The sequence below is a fragment of the Panthera leo genome, chromosome C1, assembly GCF_018350215.1.
Source record: "Panthera leo isolate Ple1 chromosome C1, P.leo_Ple1_pat1.1, whole genome shotgun sequence".
In the NCBI taxonomy this organism is placed as follows: domain Eukaryota; kingdom Metazoa; phylum Chordata; class Mammalia; order Carnivora; family Felidae; genus Panthera; species Panthera leo.
The window spans coordinates 175,278,190-175,305,979 of NC_056686.1; the positions used below are offsets into that span (position 1 = coordinate 175,278,190).

Sequence of the window (27,790 nt, forward strand, 5' to 3'; positions counted from 1 at the left end):
CAGTCCTTCCCCACAGTGACTTAGGGTCATTTATCAACTAACTACATTGAGGAAAGGGGAACCAGGATCTTCTGATGGCTACTGAATTCAGGATCTAAAATCACTCTGATAACAGAGACCACACTACAACACCCCACATCAGGTAAGATAGGAAACCAAGAACAATAATGTATTCTACGTGGAATGACAGAGTTTAGAGCCAAACTCAAAGACTTATAAATACAGGGATGGTGTTTCCCATTAGGAATCCATTTAATTCACCAGTCTGGTCATAAAAAATCAAATGGACCAAGGCAGATGACAGTATAATCCATAATTTAATTAAATACTAGTCCCAATTTCAACTTTTTTTTGCTAAATGTGGTATTTTTACAGGTCAACGTGGCCTCTAGTATGTGTTATGGAGCTACTGATCTTGTGGATACCCATCAGGAAGGTACTAAAAGCAGTTCTCATACATCTGAAATTAATAACCACTATACACTTATGGTATCACCCAGGGATATGTTGAATCACCTTTCTTCTGTCACTGCATAGTCCTAAGGGACCTTGATCATCTAGACATTCCATAGAACATATCATTGGTGCAATATATGGATAACTTGATAAACAGAACTGGTGAGCAGGAAATGGTAAGCACTCTGAATGTCCTAATAACATACACAAGCTCCTAAAAATGGGCTATGGATACTACAGAGACCTAAGGGCTTGATATATCAGTCAAGTATTTAGAGATCCAGTGGTCTGGTGCATGCTATAACATCCTTTTCAAGGTAAAGGGCAAGTTATTGCACCTTTCACTTCCTACCACTTAGAAAGAAGTATAGCACTTGGAGGCCTTTGAGAATATTGTTTCAATCCACTTATCAAATGACTTAAAAGAGAGTTCTGTAGTAAATATAGACCAAAGTACAAACCACCCTGCCACTTGGGCCACACATCCCACCAGGCCCCATAGTACTAAACAAATTTATATTTATATACGTAATTAACATTATGTAGAATCTCTGTCAAGACCCAATATGAGAGTCGCAGCACAGACCCCTAAGGTTCTAGGTCAAAGTCATGCTATCTACAGTAGAGAATTGTATCCTATTTAAAAATCAGCACCTAGCATGCTCTCGGGCTATGGTAGAAACTAAATGTGTGACCACTGGAAAGCAAGTGGCCATCAAGCATAGCTGCCCATAATGAACCAGATGCTGTTAGACCTGAGAAAGTTATAAGGTTTAACTGGCCCCAGAAACAATACATTTTTTTTTAAGTTTATATATTTATTTTGAGAGGGCATGGAGGGGCAGAGAGAGAGACAGAGAGAGGGAGAGACAGAGACAGAGAGAGGGAATCCCAAGCAGGCTCCACGCTGTCAATGCAGAGCCTGACACAGGGCTCAATCTCACAAACTGTGAGATCATGACCTGAGCTGAAACCAAGAGTCAGAAACTTAGCCAACTGAGCTACCCAGGCACCCCAACAACACATTTTTCAAGATCAGTGCCATCCAGGTACCTCCAGCACAGAACCAAGGAAATCTAAAAGACACAAGTAAGCTTCACGATTGGGTTGATCATGTACCAGTAACTCACCATTTTCTTATACCTATGGGCTTATGGGACAGTTTCTTACAACCAGCTGACAGAGAAAAAAAACCCATAACTGATTCATGGATGGTCTACTAGATATGTTGAGGCAAGATGAAAGTAGACTACTGAAGCCCAACTCAAGGGGAGATCTGAAAGACAGCAGTGAGTAGAGATTCTCTGAATGGGCAAAACTTGGAGCAGTGCAGCTGGTCATCCAATTTTTCTGAAAAAAAAATTAAATAACTGGTTGAAGATAAGAATATATATAGTCACATAGACAGTGGAAAATGATTTGGCCTGGTGGGTCAGAGGCTAGGAAAGAGCAAGATTAGAAGATCAGAGATAAGAAAGTCTTAGAAAGAAATGTATAGATGAGCCTGTGGGAACAGGCACAAAATTTGAGCATCCTTGAAACACACTAAATGCCCCTGAGAAAGCACCAATTACAGAAAACATACTAAACAACCGGGTAAACATGATGATTTATCCAGTAGCTGTCTGCCAGCTTCTGTACTTAGACGTCTTACTACTTGCTCAATGGGCCCAAGAATACAATCGTGATGCTGGAAGAGATGGAGTCTATACATGGGCTCAATCCCCAACCAAAGCTCATCTGGGTAGTGCTTCTGCTGAATATATATAGTAATTTTAGCAACAGATATAAAAACTGAGACCTTGTTAAGATCATTCTTCAAGATCAACAATCTTCCTGATGGGAAGTCAATAATATAGGCTCTCCTTGGTGACTCTTTTCACCCAGAAAGGGTAATGACTTGTTCTCACCAAGATTTACAAGTATTTTAGGTATGGACTTTCTTTTCCTACCTGCCCTATCTCAGCCAACATAACTACCCTAAGGCTCACAAAGAATATGACTTAGTAACATGGAATTCCATATAAAATTGCTTTGAACCAGGGAAACCATCCAACAGCAAAGGATGTGCAACAGTGAGCACATAACCATGAGATCAAATGGCCAAAAGAATTGTATTATCCATAAGCTATCAGTTTGGTAGAATGTTAGAATGGGAACTTGAAAGGTATAGCTAAGGTACAAGCCAGGAGGTAACACTCTGTATGTTTGGGACACTCTCTTTCACGATACTACATATACCTGAAACCAAATTACCATTAATTTTTTCTGGATTCAGTAACTACATTTTAGAAGTAGGAGTGGCTCTTAAGGTCATCCCCAGGTAAGTTCTTAAGGAATTTTGTGTTTCTTGTCCCAACAAATCTAGGCTTTTAGGTCTAATGTTCCAGATTCCCAGAAGAAGGATGCTTTTGCCAAGGGACCAATTTACGAGTCTCACTAAAATGAAAGCTACAATTGTCAAAATTGGGATCCTTGTGCTGATAGACAAGTAGGCAGAAAAAAAGATTACCATACCAGTAGGGGTAATTGATCCTTATCATAATGAGGAAGTAAAGATGATGCTAGAAAGTTGGGGAAGGGAGGAATGTATTTGACACTAAGTTGATCCACTGTCATATCTATTAGTATTTATTTCACTGCCCAGTAATAACTGTAAAAAGATAATTAAAGCAACCATGTTATATTATAAGGACATGGTACCCAAAGGTTCAAATTTCTGGCCAAACCACTAGAATAGCAGAGGTTCTAGCCAGAGTGAGAAGAATCTAGAATGGATGGTAGAGGAAGAAATGATAAACATTAATTACAAATTCAGGACAAAGGGCTATAGCTCATCTCATTAAATACCTGCTGTAAATTTTCCTCCAGAAATTGTGACCACTCAAAATATAGAAGAAGCCATTGTACGATGGATTGATCTTTCTGTGTGAACTAAATGAATCTCAGCAGAGGAAGGGATGGACAATAGTGGACACAACTGATGTTTTACCTAGATCTCACTTACTGGTTTTGTGTGTCTATCCTTTAGACTCTGTATGCTCTGTTTCCTTTTGGGTAGATTTAACTAATTCAGAAGATTTCCCTTTGGCTACTGGAGAAGTTTCAACTGCACTCTCAAAGAACAAGAAGTGCCTGGAAATTTACACCCGACTGGAGCAGCCCATAGCCAATGAATAACTGGTGTGGGAATATAAAAGCCCAGCTTCCTTCTCAAGGTGGGACAATTTCTGAAGTCTTATTTGTGCTCCAGCTCTCCCCACAGAATCATGCAAAGGCTAGGACTTTGCCTAAAATCTCATCTTTGCTTAGCTTCATACTTTTCCGTTTTCCATTCTACTAGTCATATTTAGTGAATATTTTCATAGTAAATCCCTGGCTTCTTCTGGGTAACCAAACTTAAGACACAAGGCCTTAGATGGTTTTCCATACAAAGGTCCATGCTGAAAACACTTTGGGGGAAATTAAGCAAACAAAAAAGAAAATAATCAGGAATTTTTTCAAGTGATATGGAAAATAAATGTAACAAAATATCTTGACAAAATGAATAGTTGTCATAAAAATCCTACCAAAAAAGCAAAATATAAAGTATATCTATAAAAATCTAGAAGCAAAATTTTGGTCATATGATTAGGTTTTGGAAAGAAGGGATTAGAGAGTACGGCACAGGGCTTGTCTTGTTATAGCGAATATGCAGATATTAATAAATTCCATTAATCAAACAGGAGTAAATAAGCATGAGTAGGACTTTTAAGAAAAAGGCAATCACTATAAAAAATAGAATGTATTGGGCGCCTGAGTGGCTCAGTCGGTTAAGCGGCCGACTTCGGCTCAGGTCATGATCTCGCGGTCCGTGAGTTCAAGCCCCTCGTCGGGCTCTGTGCTGACAGCTCAGAGCCTGGAGCCTGTTTCAGATTCTGTGTCTCCCTCTCTCTGACCCTCCCCCGTTCATGCTCTGTCTCTCTCTGTCTCAAAAATAAATAAACGTTAAAAAAAATTTTAAAAAAATAGAATGTATTACTTTTAGCATGCAGAAGAAAAAGTGGAAGAAAAAGAAAGAGAAAGAAAATATATGAAAAATATATGGGGCACCTGGGTGGCTCAAACAGTTAAGTGTCAGACTTCAGTTCAGGTCATGACCTCACAGTTCAGGAGTTCGAGCCCCACCTCAGGCTCTGTGCTGACAGCTCAAAGCCTAGAGCCTGCTTCACATTTGGTGTCTCCCTCTCTCTCTGCTCCTTCCCCACTCACGCACTCTCTCTCTCTCTCTCAAAAACAAGTAAACATGTAAAAAAATTTTTCAAAAACATGAAAAATATAAAATAAGGTGAAAGAACTAGTTCTTAATATAACAGTAATTTCAATAAATTTGAATAAGTTAAACTTACTCATAAAGGAAAAGATTCTCAGGTTGGATCACAAAATAAGATCCCACTACATACTGGCTATAAAAGACAGTCTTTTTTTTTTTAATGTTTATTTTTGAGAGAGAGAGAAAAGAGACAGAATGCAAGTGGGGGAGGGGCAGAGAGAGGAAGACACAGAATCGAAGTAGGCTACAGGCTCTGAGCTGTCAGCACAGAGCCCCACACGGGGTTCAAACTTGCAAATCACCAGATCATGACCTGAGCTAAAGTCTGAAGCTTAACCAACTGAGCCACACAGGCACCCCTGAAAGATAGTCTTAAAAGGCATGGAAAGCTGAAAATAAAACAGAATCCAAAAAAGCTGTGGCAGTAATGTTAATATTGGATACATAAGAATTTGAAGTACAAAGATCATAAAGAAAAAGGACATTATATTCTTATTAAAAAAGCAATAAAGAATATACATCCACCAAAAACATGGGATATATATTTTTTTATAAATATTCACTCAAATTATGCCAAGAAACAATAAACACAAGTGCAGGAAGAAGTAGATAAATTCAACAGTTAAAAAGATTGTAATACAACTTTCTCAGAAATTGTAAATCAAACAGATAAAAAAAAGGAGTAGAAATATTGAAAACCCAAACAATACAATTATATATAAAACACATCAAACTCTACATGCGAAAAACAGAGAAAACATTTTATTTTCAAACACCCATAATTGTATGAAAATACAGCATGTGCTGGGCTACAAAGAAAGTCTCTCAATAACTCCAAAAGATCAATATCATATAGATTTTCTTTTACTATAATGCAAGAAAATTATGTTAATTTTGCTATTAATTAGTTAATTAAATTATAAGCCATATTGCTTAAAAATAAATTCAGCTCATCAAATTGGAAATAAAGCAACAGAAAATTCACACACAAAAAGAATATAGTAAACAAAAACAGAAGAAAGTTATTTGAAAAGTATTTTAATAATATAAAAATTCTAATAAGACTGATAAGAATAAAAAGGGATCGAACACAAAAAAATACAAAATGAAAAAGGGAAATAATTATAGACGTAAGATTTTCTTAATAATAAAGCAGTTTTTGGACAGCTCTATGCTAATAAGTTTTAAAGCCTAGAGGAAATGCATAATTTCTAAGAGAGTATTAAATACCAAGGCGCATAAAAAGAAATAGAGAACTTAAATAGAATAAATACTAAAAAAATGTTAAGTGGTAATCAAAAAAATGAATAGTCAAAGTCTATAAAATGGCAGCTTTTTCTCCTCCCCCTTAAAACTAACTTTTTTCATACTTTTTTTTTCATTTCCTTTCATCATTTTCTAGGACCTCCAAAAATTTTTTTTTTTATTTTTTTTATTTTTTTATTTTTTTTTATTTTTATTTATTTTTTAATATATGAAATTTACTGTCAAATTGGTTTCCATACAACACCCAGTGCTCATCCCAAAAGGTTCCCTCCTCAATACCCATCACCCCCCCTGCCCTCCCTCCCACCCTGCCCTCCCTCCCACCCCCCATCAACCCTCAGTTTGTTCTCAGTTTTTAACAGTCTCATGCTTTGGCTCTCTCCCACTCTAACCTCTTTTTTTTTTTTTTTTTTTTTTTTCCCTTCCCCTCCCCCATGGGTTTCTGTTATGTTTCTCAGGATCCACATAAGAGTGAAACCATATGGTATCTGTCTTTCTCTGTATGGCTTATTTCACTTAGCATCACACTCTCCAGTTCCATCCATGTTGCTACAAAAGGCCATATTTCATTTTTTCTCATTGCCACGTAGTATTCCATTGTGTATATAAACCACAATTTCTTTATCCACTCATCAGTTGATGGACATTTAGGCTCTTTCCATAACTTGGCTATTGTTGAGAGTGCCGCTATAAACATTGGGGTACAGGTGCCCCTATGCATCAGTACTCCTGTATCCCTTGGATAAATTCCTAGCAGTGCTATTGCTGGGTCATAGGGTAGGTCTATTTTTAATTTTCTGAGGAACCTCCACACTGCTTTCCAGAGTGGCTGCACCAATTTGCATTCCCACCAACAGTGCAAGAGGGTTCCTGTTTCTCCACATCCTCTCCAGCATCTATAGTCTCCTGATTTCTTCATTTTGGCCACTCTGACTGGCGTGAGGTGGTATCTGAGTGTGGTTTTGATTTGTATTTCCCTGATAAGGAGCGACGTTGAACATCTTTTCATGTGCCTGTTGGCCATCCGGATGTCTTCTTTAGAGAAGTGTCTATTCATGTTTTCTGCCCATTTCTTCACTGGGTTATTTGTTTTTCGGGTGTGGAGTTTGATGAGCTCTTTATAGATTTTGGATACTAGCCCTTTGTCCGATGTGTCATTCGCAAATATCTTTTCCCATTCCGTTGGTTGCCTTTTAGTTTTGTTGGTTGTTTCCTTTGCTGTGCAGAAGCTTTTTATCTTCATAAGGTCCCAGTAACTCACTTTTGCTTTTAATTCCCTTGCCTTTGGGGATGTGCCGAGTAAGAGATTGCTACGGCTGAGGTCAGAGAGGTCTTTTCCTGCTTTCTCCTCTAAGGTTTTGATGGTTTCCTGTCTCACATTCAGGTCATTTATCCATTTTGAGTTTATTTTTGTGAATGGTGTGAGAAAGTGGTCTAGTTTCAACCTTCTGCATGTTGCTGTCCAGTTCTCCCAGCACCATTTGTTAAAGAGACTGTCTTTTTTCCATTGGATGTTCTTTCCTGCTTTGTCAAAGATGAGTTGGCCGTACGTTTGTGGGTCTAGTTCTGGGGTTTCTATTCTATTCCATTGGTCTATGTGTCTGTTTTTATGCCAATACCATGCTGTCTTGATGACTACAGCTTTGTAGTAGAGGCTAAAGTCTGGGATTGTGATGCCTCCTGCTTTGGTCTTCTTCTTCAAAATTACTTTGGCTATTCGGGGCCTTTTGTGGTTCCATATGAATTTCAGGATTGCTTGTTCTAGTTTCGAGAAGAATGCTGGTGCAATTTTGATTGGGATTGCATTGAATGTGTAGATAGCTTTGGGTAGTATTGACATTTTGACAATATTTATTCTTCCAATCCATGAGCAGGGAATGTCTTTCCATTTCTTTATATCTTCTTCCATTACCTGCATAAGCTTTCTATAGTTTTCAGCATACAGATCTTTTACATCTTTGGTTAGATTTATTCCTAGGTATTTTATGCTTCTTGGTGCAATTGTGAATGGGATCAGTTTCTTCATTTGTCTTTCTGTTGCTTCATTGTTAGTGTATAAGAATGCAACTGATTTCTGCACATTGATTTTGTATCCTGCAACTTTGCTGAATTCATGTATCAGTTCTAGCAGACTTTTGGTGGAGTCTATCGGATTTTCCATGTATAATATCATGTCATCTGCAAAAAGCGAAAGCTTGACTTCATCTTTGCCAATTTTGATGCCTTTGATTTCCTTTTGTTGTCTGATTGCTGATGCTAGAACTTCCAGCACTATATTAAACAACAGCGGTGACAGTGGGCATCCCTGTCGTGTTCCTGATCTCAGGGAAAAAGCTCTCAGTTTTTCCCCGTTGAGGATGATGTTAGCTGTGGGCTTTTCATAAATGGCCTTTATGATCTTTAAGTATGTTCCTTCTATCCCGACTTTCTCAAGGGTTTTTATTAAGAAAGGGTGCTGGATTTTGTCAAAGGCCTTTTCTGCATCGATTGACAGGATCATATGGTTCTTCTCTTTTTTTTTGTTAATGTGATGTATCACGTTGATCGATTTGCGAATGTTGAACCAGCCCTGCATCCCAGGAATGAATCCCACTTGATCATGGTGAATAATTCTTTTTATATGCTGTTGAATTCGATTTGCTAGTATCTTATTAAGAATTTTTGCATCCATATTCATCAGGGATATTGGCCTGTAGTTCTCTTTTTTTACTGGGTCTCTGTCTGGTTTAGGAATCAAAGTAATACTGGCTTCATAGAATGAGTCTGGAAGTTTTCCTTCCCTTTTTATTTCTTGGAATAGCTTGAGAAGGATAGGTATTATCTCTGCTTTAAATGTCTGGTAGAACTCCCCTGGGAAGCCATCTGGTCCTGGACTCTTATTTGTTGGGAGATTTTTGATAACCGATTCAATTTCTTCGCTGGTTATGGGTCTGTCAAGCTTTCTATTTCCTCCTGATTGAGTTTTGGAAGAGTGTGGGTGTTTAGAAATTTGTCCATTTCTTCCAGGTTGTCCAATTTGCTGGCATATAATTTTTCATAGTATCCCCTGATAATTGTTTGTATCTCTGAGGGATTGGTTGTAGTCATTCCATTTTCATTCATGATTTTATCTATTTGGGTCATCTCCCTTTTCTTTTTGAGAAGCCTGGCTAGAGGTTTGTCAATTTTGTTTATTTTTTCAAAAAACCAACTCTTGGTTTCGTTGATCTGCTCTACAGTTTTTTTAGATTCTATATTGTTTATTACTGCTCTGATCTTTATTATTTCTCTTCTTCTGCTGGGTTTAGGCTGTCTTTGCTGTTCTGCTTCTATTTCCTTTAGGTGTGCTGTTAGATTTTGTATTTGGGATTTTTCTTGTTTCTTGAGATAGGCCTGGATTGCAATGTATTTTCCTCTCAGGACTGCCTTCGCTGCATCCCAAAGCGTTTGGATTGTTGTATTTTCATTTTCGTTTGTTTCCATATATATTTTAATTTCTTCTCTAATTGCCTGGTTGACCCACTCATTCGTTAGTAGGGTGTTCTTTAACCTCCACGCTTTTGGAGGTTTTCCAGACTTTTTCCTGTGGTTGATTTCAAGCTTCATAGCATTGTGGTCTGAAAGTATGCATGGTATAATTTCAATTCTTGTAAACTTATGAAGGGCTGTTTTGTGACCCAGTATATGATCTATCTTGGAGAATGTTCCATGTGCACTCAAGAAGAAAGTATATTCTGTTGCTTTGGGATGCAGAGTTCTAAATATATCTGTCAAGTCCATCTGATCCAATGTATCATTCAGGGCCCTTGTTTCTTTATTGACCGTGTGTCTAGATGATCTATCCATTTCTGTAAGTGGGGTGTTAAAGTCCCCTGCAATGACCACATTCTTATCAATAAGGTTGCTTATGTTTATGAGTAATTGTTTTATATATCTGGGGGCTCGGGTATTTGGCGCATAGACATTTATAATAGTTATCTCTTCCTGGTGGATAGACCCTGTGATTATTATATAATGCCCTTCTTCATCTCTTGTTACAGCCTTTAATTTAAAGTCTAGTTTGTCTGATATAAGTATGGCTACTCCAGCTTTCTTTTGGCTTCCAGGAGCATGATAGATAGTTCTCCATCCCCTCACTCTCAATCTAAAGGTGTCCTCAGATCTAAAATGAGTCTCTTGTAGACAGCAAATAGATGGGTCTTGTGTTTTTATCCATTCTGATACCCTATGTCTTTTAGTTGGCGCATTTAATCCATTTACATTCAGTGTTATTATAGAAAGATATGGGTTTAGAGTCATTGTGATGTCTGTATGTTTTATGCTTGTAGTGATGTCTCTGGTACTTTGTCTCACAGGATCCCCCTTAGGATCTCTTGTAGGGCTGGTTTCGTGGTGACAAATTCCTTCAATTTTTTTTGTTTGGGAAGACCTTTATCTCTCCTTCTATTCTAAATGACAGACTTGCTGGATAAAGGATTCTCGGCTGCATATTTTTTCTGTTTAGCACACTGTAGATATCGTGCCAAGCCTTTCTGGCCTGCCAAGTTTCAAAGGAGAGATCAGTCACGAGTCTTATAGGTCTCCCTTTATATGTGAGGGCACGTTTATCCCTTGCTGCTTTCAGAATTTTCTCTTTATCCTTGTATTTTGCCAGTTTCACTATGATATGTCGTGCAGAAGATCGATTCAAGTTACGTCTGAAGGGAGTTCTCTGTGCCTCTTGGATTTCAATGCCTTTTTCCTTCCCCAGTTCAGGGAAGTTCTCAGCTATAATTTCTTCAAGTACCCCTTCAGCACCTTTCCCTCTCTCTTCCTCCTCTGGGATACCAATTATGCATATATTATTTCTTTTTAGTGTATCACTTAGTTCTCTAATTTTCCCCTCATACTCCTGGATTTTTTTATCTCTCTTTCTTTCAGCTTCCTCTTTCTCCATAACTTTATCTTCTAGTTCACCTATTCTCTCCTCTGCCTCTTCAAGCCGAGCTATCGCGGTTTCCATTTTATTTTGCATTTCGTTTAAAGCGTTTTTCAGCTCCTCGTGACTGGTTTAGTCCCTCGATCTTTGTGGCAAGAGATTCTCTGCTGTCCTGTATACTGTTTTCAAGCCCAGCGATTAATTTTATGACTATTATTCTAAATTCACTTTCTGTTATATTATTTAAATCCTTTTTGATCAGTTCATTAGCTGTTGTTATTTCCTGGAGATTCTTCTGAGGGGAATTCTTCCGTTTGGTCATTTTGGAGAGTCCCTGGCGTGGTGAGGACCTGCAGGGCACTTCCCCTGTGCTGTGGTGTATAACTGGAGTTAGTGGGCGGGGCCGCAGTCCGACCGGATGTCTGCCCCCAGCCCACTGCTGGGGCCACAGTCAGACTGATGTGTGCCTTCTCTTCCCCTCTCCTAGGGGCGGGATTCACTGTGGGGTGGCGTGTCCCGTCTGGGCTACTTGCACACTGCCAGGCTTGTGTTGCTGGGGATGTGGCGTATTAGCTGGGGTGGGTAGGCAAGGTGCACGGGGGCTGGAGGGGCAGGCTTAGCTCGCTTCTCCTTAGGTGATCCACTTCAGGAGGAGCCCTGTGGCAGCGGGAGGGAGTCAGATCCGCTGCCGGAGGTTTGGCTCCACAGAAGCACAGAGTTGGGTGTTTGCGCGGAGCGAGCAAGTTCCCTGGCAGGAACTGGTTCTCTTTGGGATTTTGGCTGGGGGATGGGCGGGGGAGATGGCGCTGGCGCCTTTGTTCCCCGCCAAGCTGAGCTCTGCAGTCCGGGGGCTCAGCAGCTCTCCCTCCCTTTGTCCTCCAGCCTTCCCGCTTTCCGAGCAGAGCTTTTAACTTATGACCTCCCAGACGCTAAGTCGCGCTTGCTGTCGGAACACAGTCCGTCCGGCCCCTCCGCTTTTGCCAGCCAGACTCGGGGGCTCTGCTTGGTCGGCGAGCCGCCCCTCCGCCCCGGCTCCCTCCCGCCAGTCCGTGGAGCGCGCACCGCCTCGCCACCCTTCCTACCCTCTTCCGTGGGCCTCTAGTCTGCGCTTGACTCCGGAGACTCCCTTCTGCTAATCCTCTGGCGGTTTTCTGGGTTCTTTAGGCAGGTGTAGGTGGAATCTAAGTGATCGGCAGGACGCGCTGTGAGCCCCGCGTCCTCCTACGCCGCCATCTTCCGGAACCTCTCCTCCAAAAATTTTTTAAATATTATTAGTAATAATAAAATCATTGTCTTCTCACCTATATTAAAAGTAATATATAAGTTTCTCCATTAAGCATAGTATTTGCCAAAGGTGTTTAGTATATAACCTTTATCAAGTCCAGGAAGTTTCTTTCTTCTAGGTTTCTAACAGTTTTTAACCATAAATGTTTTCTGAACTTAATCAAATTTTCTCCATATATAATTAAAGTCATTATATATTTCTGCTCCTTAGTCAATTAGTGTTGTAAATTACTCTTATAGATTTTTCTGATGCTGGTGTCCTCACATTCCTAGAATAAACCCTATTTGATTATGATGTATTTTTTACTCAAGTTATTTATGAATTAATTATGAAGTTTTCCTATATTATTTATTTTTGAAATAATAATTTCAATTATGTGATCACCCATCTAGAAAAATATATAGTATCAACAGCCTCTTGGGAATAATAACAGATTTCAAAATATTATCAAATATAAGATCAACTTCATCTCCATTAGAGCTTCTTTTTTCCCCCCAGTTTTATTGAGATAAAATTGGCATACAGCACTGTACAAGTTCATGATCTGACTTCACAATTTCTCTTCAGTTGTGGGTGGCATTGGGATCTGGCTCAGGAGAACTAGAATTGGTGATCCATTTAGTGTGAGTTTAATAGACTATATTTGTAGTTCACATCCATTTCTACAATCTACTGTGCTGACCCAACTGTCACTGTGAGAGAAAGGCATACACAGTGTCCTGTATCTCCCAACAGAAAATAGTACATAAAGGTAGAAAAGACCTTAAATGTGCAAACCCAGAAATTCACCTAGGGGAAATTCTTCTAATCATATTTATAAAATTGTAACAGAAGGATCCAGCTCTCCCCAAAGCCTAGACAAAACAGAAGTAATCTATCAGGAATATACTAATAAAGCAACTAATACAGTTATAAAGGCACTAAACATATTCCCGTTTGGGGGATTTTGTGAAATAGTATTTATCAGAATTCCTGGGTTTATAGGACAAACGGATAAACTCACAGTTACTGGTGCAGCTACAGGTATTTGTTCTTACCTATATTTATACAGTCTTTAATCCATGAAAGAAAAAAGTCTGGGGTGCCTGGGTGGCTCAGTCAGTTAACCATCTGACTTTAGCTCAGGTCATGATCTCAGAGTTCATAAGTATGAGCCCCATGTGGTGAGTCAGAGCCCCAGGTGTCAGGGCTCTCTGTTGTCAGTGCAGAGCCTGCTACAGATCCTCTGTCCTCCTCTCTGTCTGCCCCTCCTCCAACTGTGCTCTTGCTCTCTCTCAAAAATAAACATTTTTAAAAAGAAAAAAAGAAATAAAAAAAGAAAAAAACTTTATAGAAGTGTACCCTTGGATTCTTGTGAGTGCTTCATTTATTTTACCTTGTGTAGCACCAACCCCAGAAGTCCCTTCTAATGATAATGATTGAAATGATAAATGTAAAGCACTTATAGCTCACTGCCTTACATATAGTAAGTATTCAGAATATAACAGCCATGATTATTAACATTGCTCTCCAACAAAGTCCTACTTCAACAAGGTCCATTAATGCTGTCTTGTGATGTATATCAATTCTCTTTCGCTTCTATGTACTATTATTATCTATACCAATGGTTCTCAGCAAAGAGCTATTTTGCCCCCCAGGGGCACTGGGCAGCGTATGAAGACATTTTTGGTTGTCACAACTCGGGAGAGATACCAGAGATCTCTGGTAATTAGAAACCAAGGGTTCTGTTTACCAACCAACACCAACCCAGAACAGCCCCTCACAACAAACATTTATCCAACCATAAAAGCCAATAGTGCTAAGGTTGAGAATTCTGGCCTATAGCTCTCTTTCTGCTTAATTACCATCATAGTCCCCAAGTACCAAGCACAGAACTTTATGTATGTGTGTGTGTGTGTGCCTATTCAATCTGTAAGACAGACTGGAAATTTCTCTAGTGTTACTAAAGGGCCACCCCTCTCTATAGCTTCTCTTTTTGGTAAGCAGACTGAAGATGGGCCACTTCCTTATGCTGTTGCTCCCATCTCCAAGTGCTGGTTACATGCAAGTGATCAAGGACCGGGAACTTCAAGCTGTTATCCCAGCTCTTCTAGAGGTTTGCCCATCTTCCTGATTATGTCCTTGTCATAAATTTCCTTAAATCAGGCAAGTCATGCTTTTCCTCTCCCTGGTCCTTCTCACATCCTTAGAATGGGATTGGTCAATCCTTCTACCAGAAACTTTTGTAAGGGATATAAGCATTGGCACACAATCCCATTTTATTTCATTAGTAAATGTAGTGCATAGAAAAACTACTGTGATAACTCATATACTCAGTAATATACACAGAAATTCTCCCTCACTCCTGCTCTTCAGAGAAAACTAGATAAAACTATATTCCAAAGACATTCTTGAGGTCCTTTTCCTCAGTGCAGGCTCAGAAAAACTTGTACAATTCAGAGCCCATGACCACATCTGATACTTTCCTCTTAAAGTGATCAGTGGTCCCAGTTTGCCAGGACAGTCCCAGGTTGGCACTGAAAATCTCATGTTCTGGGAAATACCTCCATCCCAGAAAAACCAGGACAGTTGGTCATTTAATTCCTACTCAAGTGCTTCTTGGCATATACAACAGCCTCATTAAAATAATTTTGTGATAAAGCAAAATTCCATATTGACTTCCATGCTAGATTAAATTTGATTACTTCATTGGAGTATAACTCCAGGACATTATTTCTCCCAGACATACTTCACTCCCATTCCCATATTGCTGGTGCTGTCACACCACTGCCCTAGGACCACTCCCTATGCTAAGAGGCCACTTTCCACTGGTACAAAATGGACAAGACAGACTCAGTTGTTTCACCCAAAAAGCTTCTTCCTCAGAGCTTAGCTCCAAGACCAGTGTCTTATTTAATAGAAATAGCAATTTAAAAACTCTATCTATAATGGTGACCCTTCAATGCTGTCATAGCTGCTAGTAATTCAACCTATTGCTCTGATTTGCCAGTATCAAGTCCTTCAGATATGTTTCAGTCATCTTCACAAAGCAGTAGAATTAGTATTACCCACCAAGACCCTTAAATTACTGAAAATCATCAGCCATCTGTTTTTATGACAGTCTTTACCTGGATAGGACCCACTTCTAAGCAATCTGGATTTTAATGGATTTTAACTTTTAAGTCAAACATCTTCCTTTATGACACAAATTTATTTTCTAATTCATCTATCTTCAAATATCTATTATAAAACCCCCTTTTATCCCTGTTCCAGCTTACATAAACAAATAACAAATATTTGTATTTGTTTTCTATTGTTTCATAGCAACTCCGTGAATTGGATAGCTTACTTATTGTCACTTTTATAAATGAGAAAATCTATTAGAGATCAAAAGAAAAAAAGATAAACAAGCTCCTTTTGAGGATATATAATTGTGTTATCTTTGTATTTGCAGTCCAAAAACACATCTTAAATGTACCGTTTTATTCAACAACTCTGAGTTCTTAAGGTATCTCATTTGCAATGAAAACACCCTTACTGAAAACTATCAATCCATGTCAACAGCCTTTGGCCGAGTGGCAACTACAAGTGCTGATATATATCACACGGCACAACATACACCATACAGCATATGTTTAAGAAAATCTCTAGTTTTCTGAGAAAAAAAATACTACAATTATTGTGGATTTCATCACCAAAAACACCAATCACATGTAAGCAAATGCCAACATCATTTAGCAGTTAAATTCCTGTTAATATGCTTTCCTGTGTGCATTACCTAACACTGAAATCAACATATTTACTGCAAGAGAATTTTTAACAACCTACTACATAAAATCACCAGTATGATATGTCCAACAAAATTTATTGTGTGGTATTAATTTGGAATAATGCCACAACTTGCTATAATAGTCTTTATACAACAGCATAAATGCTGAAAGGACCTGTATGAGTTTATACCTAAAGGAAAGTCATTAATTCTTTTTTTGCCACAACTGAGACTTTGTTCTCTAATAGATGATGTGATTTCTATGTCCTATCCATTTGTGGGGAGGGCATCATAAATTAGCTCTCCCAGGCACCACAATTAATTGTCTTATTCAGGTGATCACAAAGAAAAAGGAAAGGACTGTTCTTGGAGTTCTAAGTAACTCCTCTTAAAGTTATTCTCTCACTAATGAATAAAAGTCGTTAATCTACTACAACAATCTACTGCAACATTGGAATAGAAAGGATTTTTCCTTTGTACTATGAGAACATGCCTCTATGTTACAAACAACAAAATAATAACACCAATATTTTACAACACCAAAATAACAATAATAATAACACAAATATTTTATTTAGACAACAAACTAAAGTCCAGAATGTAAAATGCAGGTTCAATTAAAAGAAGACAGTTACTGTGATTTAAGTTAGAACATGTGTCACTAACGCTCAAATATAATATTACAGACATGTTTTGAACTTCCCTAACCTATTTTATCTCTAAAAACTGTCAAATTCTTTTTTTTAAGTTTCTTTATTTTGAAAGAGACAGAGAGAGAGAGCGCGCAGAGCAGGGGCAGAGAGAGGGAGAGAGAGAGAATCCCGAGCAGGCTCCACAGTGTCAGCATGGAACCTGATGCAGAGCTCAAACCCACAAACCATGAGATCGTGACCTGAGCCTAAGTGGACACTTTAACCAATCGAGCCACCCAGACACCACTCTTTGGATCAACATCAATATCCTCTAATGATATATTTGTCTGACACTAATACATCAATGACAACTTTCTTTTAGTTGGGATTTGCTTATTTTTTCCATTCTTTAAATTTTCAAACTTTTTGTAGCCCTTTCCTTTAGATGTATATTTCGTGTAGAGAATATAACTGATTTTATTTTCATTTTTCAATCTGGTAATCTCTGCCTTTGAACTGGGAGAATTTGGTACATTTGTTTTGGTTGTGATTACTCAAACTTCTTTCTAAAAGCTTTTTAAATATCTGTACATTCTGATTTTTAAATTGTTTATTAACTGATTACCTAATAACTATGAATTTCATTTGTTATAATAGGAAGATGTTGGCACCAAAAAAGATAGGAACTACCGCTTTATGATAATGTGCCTAAATGAACTCTTGGTCATTTCTAAGAACTATGTATTTCCAAAACAAACTTTCCAAATATGTTTGTGATAGTTCTATGAGCATTACCTAACACTGAAGTCAACAAGTCAACAAAAAACAGGTCAACAGAAGTCAACTGAAGTGAACCAAGTCAATGTTTGATTGATTTGTGTTACTTTTCCACTATTTCTGCTTGCATTATGGGAACTAATGTGTTAATACATAGCTAACCTATACTGTGCACTCAATTATTCCTCATTCATTGATAAAAGACATAAACTTCATGTGTCGATATCCTGTATTAGCTTCACTTATAAATTTACCAGACTAGTAATAATAATAAAAGTTAACACATACAGCACATACTATATGCCAGGCATTGCTCTCTGTATTTTCCATATTTTGGCTCATTTAATTCAGCAAGTCAGTTATCTTGCCATAACAAACATCAAATGACTTCCTATTATTTTTAATTCTTTCCATTATCAGAAATTTTGAATTCTCTTCTCTCTACCTTTAATTGTACTTTCATCTCTCTCCTTCTTTACCCATGGCTGGTTTTTTTTCCCATTTTTAGTAAAGGCAGTGTTATGGATTGAATGTTTGTGCCCCCGCCTTCAACTTTATGTTGAATTCCTAACCCTTAATGTAATGTTATATTGGGTCTTTGGGAGCTGATTAGATCACAAAGGTGAAATCCCCATAAACAAGATTAGTGTCCTTATCATACGGACCCCAGAGAGCTTTCTCTTCCTTCCACCATGTAAAGACACAGCAAGAAAATGGCTGCTTATGAACTAGGAAGTAGGCCCTCAGCAGGCACCAAATCTGCCAGGGCCTTGATCTTGGACTTCCCAGGCTCCAGAACTGTGAAAAATGAATGTCTGTTGTTTTTAAGCCCCTCGGTACATGGTATTTTGTTACAGCAACCCAAACTGATTAAGACAAGCAGTGTGGTAAAGCTGAAAGAGCAATGGAATCTGGAGTAAGAGAAATATATTTTGAATCCCTCTTCTTAAGCCTGTTGATGTCATGGTAGCCCTAAACTAATTCACACCCTACTTCATCTATAGGATACAAACAACATCTCCTTTATACAGTTACTGTAATAATTAAATGAAATAATATATGAAAGTAGAAGACGTTCAATGCGTATTAGTTCTTTCCTCGCCGTCACATTTATAGTTTAAAGCCAACAGAATTATATAAGTCTTACTCTAACAACATAAACTTTTAGTCTGCAATTAAATAAAGCATTTTCAAAAACATCTCTGCCCACTGCTCAATCTAAAATAAAACACACTTGTGTACAACATACACATACACACTCAATGCACACAATCCATACATACACACGACTGGCACACAAAATGTAGACATAATATACACACACTCACACCCATCACTCATACAACATACACATATAAGACATACAACATAACACATACATAATAAATAGCCTATTTATACAAACACACATACTCACACACACAAATCTATATACCTAAACCATACTTCATTTCCTTCATAGCATTTATTCAGTGACTGGAATTATACAATTGATTGAATTACTTATTAAATACCTGTGTTCAGTACAATGTATGCACTAATGGAAAGGAGAAGCAGTTCAGCTATAGGTCCTTTAAAAAAAACTAACTGTGATGTGGAAATGTATAATTCATTGATTAAAAAAAATGAGGGGTGCCTGGGGAGGCTCAGTCAATTAAGCATAGAACTTCTGCTCAGATCATGATCTCCCAGTTCTTGAGTTCCAGCCCCCCACATTGGGCTGTCTGCTGTCAGTGTGGAGCCCACTTCAGATCCTGTCTCCCTCTCTTTGTCCCTCCCCACTTGGGGGCATGCACATGTGCTATTTCTTTCAAAAATAAATAAACATTAAAAAACATTTTTAATATGAAATTTATTGTCAAATTGGTTTCCATACAACACCCAGTGCTCATCCCAACAGGTGTCCTGCTTAATGCCCATCACCCACTTTCCCCTCCCTCCCACCCCCCATCAACCCTCAGTTTATTCTCAGTTTTTAAGAGTCTCTTATGGGGCGCCTGGGTGGCTCAGTTGGTTGAGCGCCCGACTTCGGCTCAGGTCATGATCTCACAGTTTGTGAGTTCAAGCCCCCCCGGTCGGGCTCTGTGCTGACAGCTCAGAGCCTGGAGCCTGCTTCGGATTCTGTGTCCCCCTCTCTCTCTCTGCCCCTTCCCCACTCATGCTTTGTCTCTGTCTCTCAAAAAATGAATAAACATTAAAAAAAAAATTTTTTTAAAAAAAGAGTCTCTTATGGGTTTGGCTCCCTCCCTAACTTTTTTTTTTCCTTCCCCTCCCCCATGGTCTTCTGTTAAGTTAAAAAACATTTTTTTAAGTGAATACTTACTTTAGGCCTAAAAGCAGAGGGGCAAAAGAGTGAGGAAGAAAAAGCTTCTGTTCTCTTAACACTTATATTCTGATAGGCTTTAATATTTATGTTCTTAGAAAATTCAATTATATATTCACTCTTTAGTTACTTAAACATCAATATTGAATAAAGTTCATTGTCCTTTTAAGGATGGACACAGGATTTCAATAAAAAAGAATAAAATGGAAACAGGCTCCACTATATGCTAGAGTTTGAAGTCACTGGACAAGTTACTTACCCTCTAAGTGCCGGGTTTTTAGAACTATAAATGGAGAATCCTAATCCTACTCCACAGAAATGGTGCAATGGTTAAATTAATTGGTGGAAAACAGGAAAACACCTAGAACAGAGTGAAGTGTTCAGTACACATTCACAAAGACTTACTATAGTTTATAATTTTCTGAGATTGGTAGTACAGGATGGTTATTATGGCACTAATTTTAACCATTAACAGAGTGCTTACTTTCAATTCAGTGAAATGTTTAAAATTGATTCAGGATTAGCTAAAATCCATATATTATAAATAATATACAATTATTTCATGGATATATCTCAAGGTCATGTATGTCCATTTTTTTCAAACTTTTTAAAATACTTTTATCCAGTTTGCATACTATATATAAATAAAACATTGAAAATGGAGAAAAGTCTATCTTGTACTATTTGTTTATACGTATATGAGAAAATTCTGTAATTATTTAAGAAGCTATAAGTGGCAGTATCTCTGCAAGTGGATTAGCAGGAGGATTTTTCACTTTTTATTTTAAGGTCTTCTGTATTGTTTAAGGGTTTCACAAAGAGCATGTATCACTCACATCATTAGCAAAACAGTAAATACAGATTTTTTCCAAAAATAAAATCATTATAAAATGGAATGTATCCCTTCTTTTTACCTCTGATTAAGCATTTTTGCATAAGTGGATATATTTTAAAATCACATTTTAAAGAACATGACATGTTGATTTATTACTTCATTTTATGTTTGCAGACTTCATTATATTTATATAAACAAGGTTTATTTCTTGAATACTTTCATGAACTCACTCCCTCATATTTGATGTTAGGACTATTCCAGAGGGTGAATTTTGCAAGCCAATCAGTTTGTACCAAAGGCAATGACTTCATATTTTGGGAAAGTTGACATGTTTTAAAAAACAGTTTTTCATATGCTACACTTGGCACTAACTTCAGAATGCCCTAGATTGTTCTGGATCATTTCATGGCAAAATTAATTTCTACATTACCTCACCCCTCCCCAGAGGTAGCCCTTTTTTTCTGCTCAAGCTAAGCAGATATTAATATCTCAGCAGGGAAAATATGACTCTTTCAATTTTCATAATAGCCTTTTCAGTCCCAAGCATTACAGTGTTGCTTACAGTTACTGCTTGATAACTACAAAAGGTTCTTTTCAGTTCAGTCAAACATTTATTGATCATCTTACTGATTATCAAACTGGGTTAACCTCAAAAGTTACAAAGATACCTAGGTATTCTCTGCTGTCCAAATATCCATCAACTAAGAAAGATATCTGAAAAGAATTTCAGTATGAGCACTGAGGACTAAGACCCACAAAGAATAGGAACCTCTCTCATTTCTACTTTTCAAAACAAGCATGCATTCTTCCATTTAAATTGATATTTTTGTCTTATAAGTTCCTACTGAGTAAAATCCCTTTACACTTTTCTTTGTGCCAGGCTTTCTAGATGGCTACAAATAATCAAACTCAAAGTAATATTTATGAATGACATCAATAAGAAGTGTATGGGAAGAAATATGGCAGGGACATATACTTATGATCTCAGAATCATGTGAAACTAACTTCAATATGAGAAGCTTAAATCCTAAAAGAACACAAAAAGAACACAGCTAATGGGGACGGGGGAGAAAAGATAGGAAAGAGATAAAATATATATATATATATATATATATATATATATATATATATATATATATATATATAAAGTTAATCAGTTCTACTATTCCTGTATCCTGTAAGCAAAAGTATCTCCAACTCACAAAATGCATTTAATCCCCCATGTGCCTAAGGCCCTGGCATAGCTTCTAGATGCCCATTTTGAACTTCTTTCTTTTTAAGCAATGGGACGATGTGCTGTTTTTGCTGTGAAAACACACGTGACAGAACTTATCCTTGAAACCAATTTCATTTTTGTTCAAAAAAACACCCTATAAAGGAATGAGAAGCAGCATGCATAAACCCCTATCTGAGAAAACAGTCATGGAAGAAGTATCTGGTCAAAGGACAACTGTGAATTGAGAAAGAATATTTGACTATGAAGTAGAATATGAAAAATGAAATGACACTTGGTATAGTGCATGCGTGACAAGGCACCGAGTAGGGCACAGATTTTGCTAAATATTAAATTAATAAATTATTTTTCACATATATTTTTCTTTCCTAGGACAATCTCACAGTTTAGATTTCTTGAGGGGAAAAGATTCAGATTCCTATGTGCTGACGTTCCTGTGGTCTAATTTTACCCTTTATCACTCTTAGAAATTGACCATGACCTCAAAATAATCTTTATTGAATTTTAATTTATCATATTTTTTAAATGACTGCTACAGATCAGTTTTATGGAAAAACTGGAAAGCCACACTTATAGAGCATGTATTTTTTTTAAGTTTATCTACGTTTTTTGAGAGAGTACATGAGCAGGGGAGGGGCAGAGAGAGAATCCCAAGCAGGCTCTGAGCTGTCAATGAAGAGCCCCACATGGAACTCGAACCCATGAACCATGAGATCATGAGCCAAAATCAAGAGTAAGATGCTCAACCAACTGAGCCACCCAGGCACCCCAGAACATGTATTGTTAATGGAAGCATTGCTTAAAAAAATTATCAAAGATCCACTTTTTCCTTAGTATTATATGAAGAGCACCAAATTAAAGGATAGCTGGAGCTTTTAAAGAATTTTTACAAAGAATTTTTGTTGTGCTTAAAAGCATTGCAACTCAAAAATCTTCTAAGATGAATATTTAGTACTCAATACAATATGTATTCTCCAAATTTAAAGTGGGCATTTGGGTTAAGCTATGGGTGAGCTAAGGAAGCTATGAATAAATAAATAAATAAATAAATAAATAAATAAATAAATAAATAAAAACATATAAATCACCAAGGTATAACAGATTACAAATTGTCCTTTCACACTATTGATTTGTTTAAAAATACCTTCCAAACAAAGGAGAATGAAGCATCTTAATCTTCAATAAAGTTAACAGGAAATATGACCGCTTAGGAGATTTAATTGTCAAATATGTTCTGAACAAAGTGTAAAGAAAATATTATATACCAAGATGTAAGTTTACCCCAAATATTTATAAATATATACATGTGTATTCACCTATATTAAGTACATGAATCGAAAACAATTAAAATGTAAGCTAATAAAAATAGGAAACAGGCATTTAGAAGGCCTGTATTTACTTAAGAATGAGTCTACTTGGGGTGCCTGGGTGGCTCTGTCAGTTAAGCATCTGGCTTCGGCTCAGGTCATGATCTCATGGTTCATGGGTTTGAGCCCTGCGTCGGGTTCTGTGCTGACAGCTCAGAGCCTGGAGCCTGCTTCAGATTCTGTGTCTCCTCCTCTCTCTCTGCCCCTCCCCTGCTCATGCTCTGTCTCTCTCTATCTCTCAAGAATAAATAAACTTAAAAAAAAAAAAGAATGAGTCTGCAGAAGTACAAAATGTAATTACTGAGATATTTTAAATGAACATAAGAATTATTGAACTGCTTATTATTTATTTCTACACCAATCTGCTTTACCAGATAGCATTACTTCATAACTATATTTTGCTTAGATAGGTTGAAGACCCCATTTTTATTTACTGAGCAGTAATGTGTAGAGATCATCAATAATTTATTGATTTTATGATTATTTTCTTACCTTCAAAAATGGAATAATGGCTTCTTCTGTCAACTAGTTTGATGTCTGTGTTTTGTTTATGTGTGTTGTACAGTTTATCAATGTTTAAATCCTTATAGAGAGAATTCTAATTTCTCAAGTTAGTCTGGGTTTTAGGGCAATGGGGAAGTTTGTCCAGTGCAGTATTATCTATTATTACAGTAGACTTACAGGTCTGGAATTAGTCTCATAGCTAATTGGTCAAAGATCTTAGTAGGTCCAAAGTAGTTAATAAATATCACAACTTAATAAAAATTATGATATTTGAAAATAATCAGATATCTGGAATTCAGAAGGAGTGACTAAAAAGGAAAAAGTAGTTTTATTCTGCATGACCCTTTCTACTAGCATGTTAACAAAGTTCTAAGATTAGCAGAGATCAGAACAGCAGAAAGAAATCTACTCGTCCTGGGGAAGCTTTCAACTCAGCCCAAACTCCAGCTCAGCTCTCACTCTTCTTGTCTTTCACAGGGAGAATAAAATCTCTGCTCTTTTCTATTTTTCTGGTACGCAGGATGACTTCATGCATCTAGCTTTTCCACAGTGTGTGTAAGCAAAGGCTGCTTTTTATGGCCTTAATAAAATATTATACTTTATTTTGTTCCTTGATTCCCTTTTATTGAATACTTGAATTTTTATACTTACAATCTTTGCATTTTATACTATTGGTTAATACTGGTATTTGATCACCTTCTAAGACTTTCCATTTTAAACTCTAGTTTTCTTTATGTATTTATCCTTTTCTAGACTCACTATCAACAATGAAAAACTTATGTAATTATTCCATCACCAAATACATCATATCTTCCATAGTTTACCCAGCATAAGTTCTGAGAAGATGAGGCCTCCAAGCTACTACAGTTGGCTAACTTTTTATCATATTCTTGGTATGTTTTAAAAACAAAATAGAATGTATTTGTGGCATAAATAGCGAAATCTTAACCTGGCCCCAGGTTAAGTGCAATAACCAAGAACAACAAAAACATGGCTGCAACTCCCCTCTTCTGGCACATAGAAGATTTGCTAATCAATTATAGTATTCTTTCCCTCTGCACCCAGATGCAATCTCAGAATCTTTTTCAAAACAATGCTCCAGGCAACCACTCTATAAATATTGGCATAGGAACATAAGTACATTTGTATTCTCGGGTATAGAAAAGTTATTACAATTTCGAGTTTATGTATCTATGCAATCATGAAAAATCCTAAATTTAGTAGTTGTCAGTTTAAATTTTTTTTTTAACGTTTATTTATTTTTGAGACAGAGAGAGACAGAGCATGAACAGGGGAGGGGGCAGAGAGAGAGGGAGACACAGAATCTGAAATGGGCTCCAGGCTCTGAGCTGTCAGCACAGAGCCCGACGCGGGGCTCGAACTCACGGACCGTGAGATCATGACCTGAGCCGAAGTCGGACGCTTAACCGACCAAGCCACCCAGGTGTGCCGGTAGTTGTCAGTTTAAATGGAATAAATATTGGAATAAGTATTCCACCTTTCCTTTGATAATCATTAACACAGGCAAAGCACATACATCCACTTGTAATATGCGAAATAATAAGTGTTCGTCCATGAGTAAGACAAAGGCATTATGTCCACAACTTTACAAGCTATGCAGAGGTCCAATCCCAGTATTAGAGAACAGGTAGAAAAGACTCTAAATTTCTTAAATAAATAGTGATTAATATTATTATTGTGTTAAAATTATGAAATTAATTAATACATACCTCATCAATTAAGTGTATGAATAATTAAATGACTAAAATTTATCTTACAGGGCAAAGTCCAAACACTTTAGCTGCATCTGCCCCTACTTTCTACCATGTGCCAACCAGAACATACGCTACATTCCAACTATGCTGGACTATACTCAAGCACAGTATGGCTTTTCACATCCCCAGACATTGGAAAGTCATTTCTTTTGCCTTCCATGCCCTTCCTTCCTCTGCTTTACAATTCCTACTTGTCAAGACCCAGGGAAAAACTGGCTTTTCTGAAGCCTTCTCTCAACTTGGGCATGTCAATCATTGTCACCCCAATGTTCCTGGAGCACTATGTACAGACTTAGTTGCTCTCACTAGATCATAATACTATTACTGATCTCCCATAAATGACGAACACGATCCTCAAAGACAAGAAACACTGGTGCTTTCATGTCTGTGTCCCATTTCTTCAACTGTAATTATACAAAGTAGAAACTCCACAAATATATTTTGAATGAATAAATGAACATTTGAACCAATTATACGTTAACATGAAATGAATCCAGGTTTTACCAAGAGCCTTTCTTAGGTTCACACTAATCTTGCTATGCCATTATGAAATTCTTAACTATGCTATTTTTGCAAGTCTGATTCATGAGTGAGAACCTTGCAGCTTCTGTATTTACCCATCCTAATCTCTCCACTCTTTCCTCCTTCCCCATCCCTGAAAGGAGTTGTGAATACTACAGTGATTTTATTTGAAAGGAAAAGAATCATGCATCATTATAGAGTAAACACATTAGATACATGATTTTTTTCTTTTGTGAACCATTTATTTAATAATTTGTACTGAGTAAATGTGCTGAGTTATTCTGAGAGGCCTGAATTGTGATTATGAGTCACAGTTGACCCACTTTTTAAAGGCATAAGTGGCACCCAACAGTTGGGCATATCCTTTTCTTTCAAGAGGTATCTGAGTTAATCTTGAACATAAATGATCTACTTATAATATATTATAACATAAGTTCTCCGCCTTTATTATGATTCTCTCTTTGAAGAATATTATTTTCTGATCATTGTGATGAAGGAAATCTTCCCCTCCTTTACTCCAATATGCCCAGTTCCAAAATTGATTTCTTTTTTAATGTACATATATTTATATCCTACTGTTTATATAAAATATGTGACACAGTTTACAGCAAAATCCCATATAATAAATACAATTAGAAATAGAAACTTGTTGGGGCACCTGGGAGGCTCAGTCGGTTGAGTGTCTCACTCTTGGTTTTGGCTCAGGTTATGATCTCTCAGCCGTGAGACTCCACACTGTGCTGGGCATGGAGCCTGCTTAAGATTCTCTCTCTCTCCCTCTGTCCCTCTCCCCTGCTCGCTCTCTCTCTCTCTCTCAAGTAAAAATTAAAGAAAAAAAAATAGAAAATTGTTGCCATGTAACAGATGAATGAAATATAAAATTCTTTTAAAAAATTTTTTTTAATGTTTACTTTTTTTTGAGACAGAGACAGACAGAGCACTAGCAGGGGAGGGGCAGAGAGAGAGGAGACATAGAATCTGAAACAGGCTCCAGGCTCTGAACTGTCAGCACAGAGCCTGATGTGGGGCTCGAACCCACGAAACACAAGATCATGACCTGAGCCGAAGTCAGACACATAACCAACTGAGTCACCCAGGTGCCCCTTAAATAGAAAATTCTTAAGAACAACTTAGATTCTGTCATTTAGTTTAAATTCTGGTTTTTAGTTGCCTGAAAAACAAGGTAAAAATGAAATACAGAATGAGTAATAAGCTCAAAACGGATTAAAGACCTAAATGTGAGACCTGAAACTATAAAAATCCTAGAAGATAGCACTGGCAGTAATTTCTCTGACATTGGCATAGCAACACTTTTCTAGATATGTCTTCTGAAGCAAGGGAAATAAAAGCAAAAATAAATGATTGGGACGGTATCAAAATAAAAAGCTTCTGCACAGTTAAGGAAACAATCAACAAAACTAAAAAGCATCCTACTGAATGGGAGAAGATATTTTCAAATAACATATCTGATTAAGAGCTAGTATCCAAAATATATAAAGAACTGATACAACTCAACAGCCAAAAACCAAATAATCCAATTTTAATAATGGGCAGAAGATATGAACACATTTCTCCAAAGACATACAGGTGGCCTACAGATACATGAAAAGATGCTCAACATTACTCATCATCAGGAAAATGAAAATCAAAACTACGATGAGATATCACTTTACACCAATCAGAATGGCTAAAATCAAAAACATAAGAGAAAACAGGTTTGATGACAAAGTGGAGAAAGGGGAACCCTCCTGCACTTTTGGTGGGAATGCAAACTGGTACAGTCACTGTGGAAAACAGTATGGAGGTTCCTCAAAAAGTTTAAAATAGACTCTTTCATGATCCAGTAATCACAGTACT

At 37.3% G+C, this 27,790-nt stretch overlaps 1 protein-coding gene across 8 annotated transcripts in view; it reads right to left on the reverse strand.

The window, feature by feature from the left end:
* Nucleotides 1–27,790, reverse strand: part of COL5A2 (collagen type V alpha 2 chain) — a 387,158-nt gene that overhangs the window by 311,009 nt on the left and 48,359 nt on the right. For 7 of the 8 annotated variants that reach the window (XM_042949421.1, XM_042949417.1, XM_042949418.1 and 4 more), the window contains one exon: nucleotides 19,956–20,057. The exons of the other annotated variant lie outside the window; for it this stretch is intronic. The gene's annotated coding sequence lies outside the window, so the exon portion shown is untranslated. The remainder of the gene's footprint in view (nucleotides 1–19,955; nucleotides 20,058–27,790) is intronic. 8 annotated transcript variants of the gene reach the window in all.